Source organism: Anoplophora glabripennis, unplaced genomic scaffold, assembly GCF_000390285.2.
Source record: "Anoplophora glabripennis isolate ALB-LARVAE unplaced genomic scaffold, Agla_2.0 scaffold475, whole genome shotgun sequence".
Classification (NCBI taxonomy): Eukaryota; Metazoa; Arthropoda; class Insecta; order Coleoptera; family Cerambycidae; genus Anoplophora; species Anoplophora glabripennis.
In genome coordinates this window covers 76,093-86,286 of record NW_019417011.1, presented here as the reverse complement: position 1 = coordinate 86,286, position 10,194 = coordinate 76,093, and positions in this window count along the sequence as shown.

The following is a 10,194-nucleotide window of genomic DNA, read 5'->3' as shown; positions in this document are numbered from 1 at the left end:
TCTACAGGCCCCTCCCTCATCTAGAAAAACCAATTTTTTTTGGGATGTTCTAGAGAATGTACTAGTTGTGTTCTAAATATTGTCATATCACAATTTTTCTCCAAGCACAGTGTTGAAAACGGCTAATACAGCCTAACACATTAAAAAAAATAAATAATTTTTTCTTATGGACGGGGACCAGAAAATTTTGGTTTTCCATATTTGCCGGGAGACAGTACACTTTTATTTACATGAGTGTGTTATTTGGTTAATAATTTTAAATAATTGCCGGGAGACAGTACACGATTTATTTACATGAGTGTGTATTTGGTTAATAATTTTAAATAATTACATAATAGTATATTATTCAACGAGCGTATAATGATGGGTATTATTCACGAGGTGAAGTTTACGGCCACGAGCCGCAGGCGAGTGGCCTAAATCACCGAGTGAATAATACCCATTATACGGGAGTAGAATACTATACTTTATCCACGACTACTAAATATTTTTGTTGAAGTTTTTTTTGAAATGTTTCGAAAAACATGGTATGTTAAGAAACAGATATACGACTCGCACAAATGAAGTCGCTGATGGCTCAGTGTAGATGCTCTTTCCCTTCCAACCGCGGGTCCCGGGTTCGAATCCGGTCTAGGAAAATTCACTTTTTTAATTTTTTTTTTATATGTACAGCACTGAATTGAAAATATTTAGTGGTTTACACGATAAAATTTTAAAAACGGATTGTTTGTAGCAGAACAATATAATATTATAGCTAAATTAAGGAAGCATCTGACAGTAGTGATTAATGACTCATTAATCACTGCCGTGATTAATGGGTATTATTAAGGTCGAGCAAACAGACTTATAATGGGTACATTATACAATAGTCGTGGATAAATATTATTATACAGGATGTATCATAATAATTAATAGCGCAAATTGAAATAGCTGTAAGTACACACGATACTAGAAGCAAAAAAATCTTAATAAAAAACGCACCGCTTTCGAGATATAGGGCATCACAAACAATTCTTTTCACAGTTTTTCAATTATTTCAATTTGCACTATTAATTATGGTACATCCTATATAGTATAATTTATAATGGTTACTGTTTTCTTTTCCTTAATACAAAATCGGTGACGATAACTTTTTATTTACCGTTTCTATTTTCATAACGAACAAAACCACTGCTTTGTAAATAAATCATTTCGAATACACACTCTATTTGATTGCATTATCGGATATATTTGACACTGATTGACTTACCAAAACTGTCATAATAATATGTTAGAAGGGCCAGTATTAAATCTAGGATTAGTCTACTCCCAACAATCATGTTTGTCTGGTGAAGTTTCGATAAACATTTCTTTTTACAGATGAGGAGTTGATCTATAAAGACCAATGGGGTGGAATCAGTATAATGCATGCGTCGAATTTGTCCGTCAGAACGCTCATGTCCAACCAGACCTATGTAAGTATCCAATTTGTGACAGAAAATTTAGTCAGGGAAACTAACAAAAAACTAAACTTTGAGAAATATCATTATTAATACATGTACTAAATTGAAATGTCTTATAATGCTAAATTAGTATATAAAGAGTGTTCTTTTGTTTAAAAGAAATTATCTTAGTACCTAAAATTTTGCTTGCTTACGGTACTTGAAAAATGTTGCTTCAATTTTCAAAGTGAAGTTTCTTCTCTTCAGCGGAATTTTGTTATAAAAAGATTTTTGATTAGTATGAGTATTCGATTATTTTTTCCATAAAATGTTTTTTAACTTTTAATAAATAAAAGTGAAAACATTTTGTTTTTCTGTAGTTTTTTGGATGGAATCTATTGGCGTTTCTAATTTCTTTATAAACAGAGAACCCTATATCGGGTGTCTGGTAAATAATGGATAATCTATTAACCGTGGATGGGAGACTTTAAGGTCGTTCAGAAAATCGACTTTTGTCCTAGTACAAAGTCCCTTCTTTTTTCAGTTATTTCGGTATTTTTTTTTTGAAAATTTTCGTCATAGGTTAATTTATTGGTCACTACGGCCACAAGAGAACGTATTATCTTTCAATTATTATTTAATTTTAATTTTAATTACAGTAAATGTTCAAATTGCGGCCTTCCCTGATGCAGGCTCTGCACCTTCTTATGAATGCCCTTCGAAGCTTTTGTTTGTATCTTCACTGACTAGCGTAAAATTTAAGTTTAAGATTTTTTTAAACAAGAACCACTATTGCTAGTTAAAAATTCTGATAAACATCTGATAATAACAATTCAAGAATATTACGCAAAATAACTTAAAGACAATACGTTCTCTTGTGGCCGTAGTGACCAATAAAGTAACCTATGGCAGAAATTTCGAAAAAAAACGAAATAACTGAAAAACGAAGGGACTTTGTACTAAGACAAAAGTCGATTTTCAGAACGACCTTAATGTCCCCCATCCACGGTTAAAAGGTTATTCATTATGTACCGGACACCCTGTATACATTTTTATTTTTGAAAACCCAATCAACTTTGCTTTCAAATAATGTATCATACAAAATATTAACACAAAATTCATAGCACATTAAATTGTATCAGTCTTAATTTGAGTTGATTTGCAAAATAATATTTTTTTTGTCTTTATACCCTGAACAAAACCAATAATAATAATAAATGCATAAACCATGAATAATAATAATAAATCATTTGAAACTTTAGGTAGATTTAAAAAATCAAAAAACACATACAGTGTATCCCACTTAAGCATGTAAAATTGTTATTTGTTGACCGATCTGTTTCAACTTTTTTTTTGTTTAATAGATCTCAGAAAAGGGAGTAGTATGTATAATTTCGGTATTTTCGTGATCTAAGCCATAGCCAACTGAGACGCGGTATATAGGAAGAAAAAACGAGAAGTAATATTAGCGATTTTTTTCGACAAAAATGCAACAGATTCTTATTCAGGACTATCTAAAACCCTACTATACCAATTTTTGTTGTGATAGAATACAGGGTGTTGCAGAAAATTAAACCTTAATTTTTCAAACCAACTGAAGATTTATTTACGAAACACATGCATTATTTGAATATCGTGTATCAGTATTATTCAAATTAGTAATAGAGGAAACATCATTATTATTATTGTTACTCTTTTTTTACAGTTACGACTATTAATAGAGTTTTTGATGAAACTGGAAGTGTAAGTAAATGTCCCAACCAACATTGTAATCGTGTGCTTCCAATAAATCAAATAATTCTTAACTATTTTAATGAAAATCCGCGGTCGATTATTAGAGATTAATTTAAATATGTCTAGAAATCGAATTTGGAGATGTTTAAAAAAATTGGAGGAACCAAATTTCTTCACAGTCTAGAAATAAGAGACAGAGAAAGAAGAATAGAATGTTGTTTCTGGTGAAAAATATTTTGTACACCGATGAAGCTACAAACGGTATTGTTTCTTCGCAAAATATTAGAATGTGGTGTGAAGAAAATCCGCATTGGGTTATACAATGCAAAAGGCAGTATTCCGCTAAGGTGAATATTTGGTATGGCATTTTAAATCTAAAAATCATTGGGATGGTTTTTGGAGATTCCTACAAAATAAATTTATGGACGAAACCGATGACTTGCCTCTATATGATCGCCTTAATTTACATGTACAGCTAGATGGAGCACCTGTCTATAATTCAATCATAGTGAAAAACTGTCTGGATGAACATTTTCCCAATCATTGGCCACTGCGGTCTCCAGATCACACACACACACCTCTGGATTTTTGTTTTGTGGGGAGCTGTTAAAAATAAAGTTTATGTTACGAGGCCCCAAACGCGAGAAGAAATTTGTGAACGTATTACAAACGCATGCCGTAACATTACTAGGCAACTGTTACGAAAAGTAACAATTAATAGTCGTCGACGTATTGAAAAGTGTTAAATCATAATAATAAGTTTCGTTTATTACTAATTTGAATAATACTGATACACAATATTCAAATAACGCATATGTTTCGTAAATAAATCTTCAGTTGATTTAAAAAATTAAGGTTTATTTTTCTGCAACACCCTGTATTCTATCACAACAAAAATTGGTACAGTAGGGTTTTAGATAGTCCTGAATAAGAATCCGTTGCAGTTTTTGTCGAAAAAAAATTGCTAATATTACTTCTCGTTTTTTTCCTCCTGTAAAACGCGTCTCAGTTGGCCATGACTTAGACCACGAAAATACCGAAATTATACATTCTACTCCTTTTTCTGGAATCTATCAAACAAAAAAAAGTTGAAATAAATCGGTCAATAAATAACAATTTTACATGGGTGGCTAATGCTTAAGTGGGACACACTGTAGAGTGGCCCATATAAAAAGAAATATGTAAATCTTTTAACTGGAAAACAGGAATTTAAACTATTGCATGTGCCAAGAAATTTTTGAGTGATTTTCAAAGAGCTGTAACTTGAAAGGAAATAGTCGTAGAGAAAATAAAAAAAGGAAATTGAAGCTTCAATTTTTATTTCTTTAGAATAATTGAAGAAGAATATATGGATTATTACTTAAAAAACTATTTTCAACTTAAAAATATAAATAAAAATTACTCGTTAACATTGATTTTCAGCAGAAACTACAAATTTAAACATTCCGGGCACTAGGAAAAAAAATTGCAGCGCTTTGGGTATGGCAGCGCAGGGTTTCTTTAGGAAAACTTAGGCTTCTTAGGGGCAGGGTTTCTTTAAGAATTTTAGAAATCTTAGGTTTCTTTAGGAATCTTAGGGACAGGGTTTCTTCAGAAAATCTTTAGAAAAAAAATCACAGCACAGGGTTTCTTTATAGTCAAGGCAATGAAGCACTCAACCTCGGAATTTTTTGCACTAAGACGGATCGGAATGCGGTTTTTTGCATTTGCTTCAAACATTTTTCTGGAAAAAATGTATCTACTTTGTATCTTATACAAACCGGAAATTGCATTGCTGCAGCCAAAAATGCATTCAAAAAATGCATTTTGTGAGACGGCTTTTGGAAGATTTAATAACTTTGTAAATAAGAGTCAGAACTGGCCCAAATCAGGTTTTCGGGGGTTTACGAGGTCGCTGATCATGATTATGATGTTCAAATTGACCCACAGCCGACCTGGAGCTCAGGAACGCCAATGAACGTCATCTCCGTGGGACTCTCGCAAAATTCATGCGGGGAAGGAGAGAAACTCGGCGCCCGGGGTTTTTTTGGGTCGCTGAATTCAAGTATGGCATCGGCAAACACCTGATGCACCGGAACCTGGACGTGGACGTCATCTCCGAGAATTTTCCTGACAAGATTGCCAAACACAACCCGAAAATCATTGTGGGGGCGTTTTTTGGGGCGCTTAATCCAAATTTCACGTCGAAAATGATCCCCCGAACACCTAGTGCACCGGAACCTGGGCCAGAACGTCGTCTCCGAGGGTTTTCCAGACACGATCGCTAAAGACAAACTGAAAATCGTTGCGGGGGATTTTTGAGGCGCTGAATCCAAATTTCACCCCGAAAACATACCTCCGGACACCTGGTACACCGGAACCTCGGCCTGAACGTCGTCTCCGAGGGTTTTCCAAACACGATCGCAAAAAACTATCCGAAAATCGGCTCATAATTTGACACATGAGGAAAACCCTCGGAGATGACGTTCAGGCCGAGGTTCCGGTGCACCAGGTGTCCGGGGGTACGTTTTCGGGGTGAAATTTGGATTCAGCGTCCCAAGAACCCCCCATAAGGAGTTTCGGTTTGTCTTTTCCGACCGTGTCTGGAAAACCCTCGGAGACAACGTTCAGGGCCAGGTTCTGGTGCACCAGATGTTCGGGGGGTCGTTTTCGACGTGAAATTCGGATTCAGCGCCCTAAAAAACCCCCATAACGATTTTCGGTTTGTCTTTAGCGATCGTGTCTGGAAAACCCTCGGAGACGACGTTCAGGCCCAGGTTACGGTGCACTAGGTGTTTGGGGGATCGTTTTCGATGTGAAATTTGGATTAAGCGCCCCAAAAAACGCCCCCACAATGATTTTTAGGTTGTTTTTGGCAATCTTGTCAGGAAAACTCTCGGAGATGACGTCCACGTCCAGGTACCACTGCACCAGGTGTTTACCGATGCCATATTTGAATTCAGCGACCCAAAAACGCCCGGGCGCCGAGTTTCTCTCCTTCCCCGCGTGAATTTTGGGAGAGTCCCACGGAGATGACGTTCATCGGCGTTCCTGAGCTCCAGGTCGGCTGTGGGTCAATTTGAACATCATAATCGTGATCAGCGACCTCGAAAATCCCCGAGAACCCGATTTGGGCCAGTTCTGACTCTAATTTACAAAGTTATTAAATCTTCCAAAAGCCGTCTCAAAAATGTATTTTTTGAATGCATTTTCGGCTGCAGCAATGCAATATCCGGTTTGTATAAGATACAAAGTAGATACATTTTTTAAAAAAAAATTCTCTCCAGATCCGAAAACTAGAAACTTGAAGCCTTCCTTTTTTTATTCTCTCTACGACCATTTTCCTCCAAATCACAACGCTTTGAAAATTACCCAAAAAATTGTGATTTTTTCTATATACCTTAATTTTTGGACTATTGTATAAAAAACTTCTTGCAAAAGTATAATATTTTCATCAAATAATGTACAGGGCATAGGTAATAAAAAAGTCCTGTTTCTCTTAAATGAATCAAGCATCGAATTTCTGTTTTCACAATTCAATTTTTCGCGAAAACTAAACACGTGATATTTAGACCACTTTAAGTTTACCGAAATTAAGGAAAATTTTCAAAAAGTATTGAAATTAATCCTCCCTGTGCAGTTAGTCATGGAAAACATTGAACTATTTAAACAAATAGTTTTTTTCAATGAAACATGAAACGTGGCTATTTTGAAATGTTTGCGTTACCTGCCGCCTATTTAAGATTCATATTTACTTTCTCGGTAAGGGGTTTCTTATTAGGTGTAAGAAAAAACTAACCCCCGATTGACCCTTTAAAAATAAACCTGTTTTTATCCGCGTCTACAAACACAAACACGAAGGCGAATCTAGATTAAGCGTCTCCATTACACGACTAGGAGGTATGACATACTGAAGGTATTAAATCGATAATGTACCTCATGCCAGGAAAGATAACAGTCCCGCAACTAACTTTTAAAATGATGTAGTGCAGAGTCGTAACCGCCGGTATCGATTCCCATCGAACAAAGGGTCATAAACCAAGTCATAATTCCACAGCTGAGACTTTACTGTTTTAAATTTATAAGCCAAATTCAATTTTACATTTCTTTATACCCATCGCACAGTGAAAATTACGGCTCTGTTACATTGATTTATAAAGAATGGAGAATTTATAAAGGAGGATATAGTGGTATTAAAAAGTGAGTCGTTTTTTTAATAGTTGGTGAAGTTCTCTCATTTAATAGATACTCAAATTAAAATACTAAATTAAAACGAAATAGTTTAACTGATATCTCCAATATATGAACAAAAAGCAACCTTGGGGTACTCCTAATACAGCTAAGAAAGGCGGAAACACAAACCCACCATGTGCAACGTAATAAGACCTATCTATTAAGTACGTTCTAAAAAATTGTACTAAAGATGTGGATACACCAAATTTCTTCTATTTGGCCAACAATATATTTTGACTAATACTGTCAAAAGCCTTGGAGAAATCTGTGTGCACACAACAATCTGGCCCCTAGAATCAAGTGTTTCACATAAATCTTGGGTAATTAATGCCAAATTATTTATACATGAGCGTTTTTTCAGCAATCCATATTGGTACGGCGAGAGTAAGTTTTTTACAGACTCATATAGAGGGTGGCCCAATTAAAACAGTCCTCCTGATTTATTTTCAATGCAACAGGGTTTTCCGGAAAAACCCGAAACAAGTCGATTTTGCTTTCAAGGATCAAAAGAGATCATAAATTCATTGATGTAGGGTTATCCCCATAAACGGGGTGGCAACCCCTTCAAGAATCTTACATGGCACGAAGGGTTGAATGGCACATCATTTTAAATTCGCTTTACAAACATACTGAAATTTTTTTGTTCTGCCTGAATGTAAAAAACCTAATAAATCGAAAAAAGACTTAAAATAGTAATAAAAAACTCACTGGATAATGAAACAGTAAACAATGAGGTTTATAATCGATGGGTTTTATTAGAATTTTACATGTAGTTTTGTTCCGATTTTACACCAATCAGAATTGTCTAGGTAGTGAAATCTATTGATTTGTTATTATTCGCTATTTTGAAGCAAACGATTCAAATTATCATGGTTTTTAAGTACACCACTGCAGAGAATTGAGATTGCCACTCTCTATTTTCGAAATAATGAAATGGCCCGAGTAGCAGCAAGATTTTTTAATCCATAGAGACTGGATCCGTTGCTAACAAAAACCATGAAAGGCAACACATTGTTACTGACAAGGCTGCACAGATTGCAATTTTGGAACATGTTGAACTAGATCCCACTTCAAGCATCAGAAAATTACAAGCAAACTCAGGAATTCCACGTAGTAGTCTACAGAGGATCTTAAAATAGCATCAATTCCATCCCTATAAGATTAATCTCGTGCAAGAGCTCAATGAAGATGATCCAGATCGTCGTATACAATTTTGTGAAAAATTTTCGATCAATCTAAATTTTTTATATTGTACATGCTTTTCTGACGAATGCACAATATTTCTTAAAGATTACGTCAACATTCATAATTGCAGATACTGGAGTGATTCAAATCTTGAAGTTATGATAGAACAACATTCACAGTATCCAAAAAAATTGAATGTATGGGCTGGGATTTTGGGAAATAATATTGTTGGGCCATTTTTTCTAATAACTTGATGGGTGAATCTTACCTCAATTTGCTTCAAGACTTCATCTACCCTCACATTGTGGAGATTCTTGAAACCGACGATCAGATCCCAGAGAATGATGTATTTTTTCAACAGGGTTGCGCTTCGCCACATCATGCAGCTGCTGTACGTGACTTTTTGAATCAACATTTTCACGAACACTGGATTGGTAGAATGGGTTTCATTGAATGGCCCCCGAGATCGCCTGATTTAACACCATTGGACTTTTTCTTATAGAGTCATTTAAAAGTGTTATTTATAAAACGAATGCCTCTGTAGAATATCTTCGCCACCGAATAGTGGTAGCATGTGATGAAATAACCCCTAAAATGCGACAAAATGTTCGGGAAAATGTTGAACAAAGGTTTTGTTACTGTATGGACGTAAATGGGTCGCAATTTGACCACTTAATTAATTAAAACTTGTTTGCAAACCTTTTTTTTATTTATTTCATCGACACTTTCAACAGGTTTTTTACGTTAATTTTAAGGCAGAACAAAAAATGATTGTTTGTAAAGAGAATTGAAATACCTTTAAAATGATGTACCACTTAACCTCCCGTGCCATTTAAGATTCTTGAAGGGGTTACCACCCCGTTTAGGGGGATGATCCTGCATCTATGAATTTATCATAAAAAGATGCCTCTCTCGAAAGAAAAATCGACCTGTTTCGGGGTTTTCAGGTGGACTGTTTCAATTGGGCCACCCTATATGCTGCTATACACAGAGATCTCCAAAACATTTGCAAAATTGGGAAGAATTGAAATAGGTCTGCAATTGGAAGTATTAGATGGGTCTCCGATCTTTAGCACTGGATAGATTCTTTCCAACTTTCATCAAGTAGGAAATTGGGAAGTACGCAGGGACAAATGATCAACAATGGAACAGTAAAAACTCCCGCGCAATCTTTCACCAAGAAACTGGGCACCAGATCATGACCCACAGTGAACTTGTTTTTCAACCTACTAATACACTGTCTCACAGTTCTCTCAGTTAATTGATTAATGTTAATACAATGCAGATTGTTGAATACATTACTACGTATAAAAAGATTAGCTTCATCTGGTTTATACAGGGTGTATCTAAATAACACCGAAAAAATTCAAGGGGCGATTCTCCGATGAAAATTAATAGAGGTCTTTGGTATAAAATTTTTTGAAAAAACCCTCCCCTGAAAAGTTACGCCCCTCCTAAAATTACAAAAAAAAATTGTTTTTCTTTTTTATCTTCCACGTACATCAAGCTAAAGAAACCAAACTTGGTGAACATTATCTGTCAATAAAACTACACTTTTTGAAATTTTTTCAACCCTGAACTATTTTTGTAAGGGGTTGAAATAATCAACCCCTATGACATTTTTTCTTATAATTTTTTTTTC